Source organism: Chrysochloris asiatica, unplaced genomic scaffold, assembly GCF_000296735.1.
Source record: "Chrysochloris asiatica unplaced genomic scaffold, ChrAsi1.0 scaffold00177, whole genome shotgun sequence".
In the NCBI taxonomy this organism is placed as follows: Eukaryota; Metazoa; Chordata; class Mammalia; order Afrosoricida; family Chrysochloridae; genus Chrysochloris; species Chrysochloris asiatica.
Genome location: NW_006408695.1, coordinates 614,037 through 615,900, shown reverse-complemented (window position 1 = coordinate 615,900; position 1,864 = coordinate 614,037).

The window sequence follows — 1,864 nt, the reverse complement described above, 5'->3', positions numbered from 1 at the left end:
GTGGAAAAGCAATGACAGCAGAGACAACAGCAGAGGTGGTGCCATGGGAAGACAGAGCAGCTATGACTGAGTAACATTGTGTGCCTACGGGCAGAAGGCTAACTTGCAGAATGTGCCTTTTGAACATTTAAATGAATATATATTTTGTTTTGTTTTATTTTGTATGTGTGCATCAAATAGTTTTGCTTTGTTCATTTGTAACATATGAAATGTATATGAGGCTAGTGTGTTTTCAGTTGTACATGCTTTATCATATTAGGTGAAAGTATGACCTTAGAATTTTTGTTATTTAGAGATTATGCATATAGTTTATAGTTGTCACATTGGCAAAGGTGGACTACAATAGGGTTCTGTGTCAACGTGAATAGGACAGGATTTCCATGGTTTAACACCTAAGATGTATTTATTCCCATGGTACTGAAACCTAATACAGGCATAGTTAACTCTATGATAAGTGACTAAGAGCAGCCAATCAATTGAAAAGATGTTTACTTTGGGCTGTGGCCTTCTCCCAATACAGTGGACATACAGGAAAGACTTGCTCTCTCTTCTGCTGGGGACCTGGGACTCTATCATTGTAACCCATTTCCTTAATAACAAACTTCTCTTTATAGATATACATATATCTACACATATATGTTTCACTGGTTTTGCTTCTTCATAAAACCTAGCCTAAGACACATAGTTAAAAGAAACAGAAAAAACAAATGCTGGTAAGTGTGTGGAGAGACTGGGAAACTTGTATACTGCTGGTGGAATCACTGGAAAACAATATGGCATTTTCTCAAAAAGTTAGAAAAAGAAATGTTGTATGGCTCAGTAAGCCCTCTACTTGAAGATACATATCCTCAAGAAATTAAGAGCTTTGATATGACTAGATATATACACAGCCAAGTTCATTGCAGCACTGTTTACAATAGCAAAAAGATGGAGACAGCCTAAATGTTCATCAATGTAAGAATGGTTAAACTTGGGTACATATACACAATAGACTATTATGCAGCATTGAAGAATAATGACAAATCAGCAAAACACCTAATAACATAGATGAACATAACATGTGCAGTGAAGTCTCTGTTGTTAAGTGCCATTGAGTCAGTTCAGGCTCATAGTGACCCTGTATAGGGTTTCTGAGGCTGTAAATATTTGTGGGAGCAGAAAGCCTCATCTTTCTCCTGCAGAGTGAAATTAGTCAATCATAAAAGAACAGATATTGTATGAGACCACTGTAAATGAAACATTCTAAGACAGTTACCTAGGGGTGGAGGAGCGGAAGGAATTATTCATGGATGGTAGACACATCTTAACATGGGTGACAGGGCAGGCACTATACAACAAGGGGGAGGTGGGCAGAAAAAAGATGAAGCTAGCGGAAGAGACAGAGGGAGGAATGCAAGAGTTAAAGAAAATAGAGGTAAATACTGGCAACTGATGGAGGGGATTACAATCATTGTAGTGAAACAAACTATATGATTTTTTTAAAATGTAAAGCTGATGATCTTCTCTGTAAACCTTCACAACAAAAATTTTGAGAAACTATTATGGCTATTCTTTCATGGTTTCTTTGGCAAATTTTTTTAAAGAAGGAAACAGTAGAGTACTAAGTTATGGAGTATTATTTAGCTGTCAAAAGAAATAAGGATGAACTCAACCATGGGCATGAAGGTTTTCCATCATGTATCTAGGAAAAGAGGTTGGGGAGAAGATGTTATTATGTATGTATGTTTGCCCACATTAAGAAAGATAGAATGAACAATGACATAATTGTTTTTAAGTTAATTGACTCATCTGTCAGTCTGTCGTACTGTGGTGACTTCAGTGTTGCTGTGATGCTGGAAGGTATGCTACAAGTATTTTTAATACC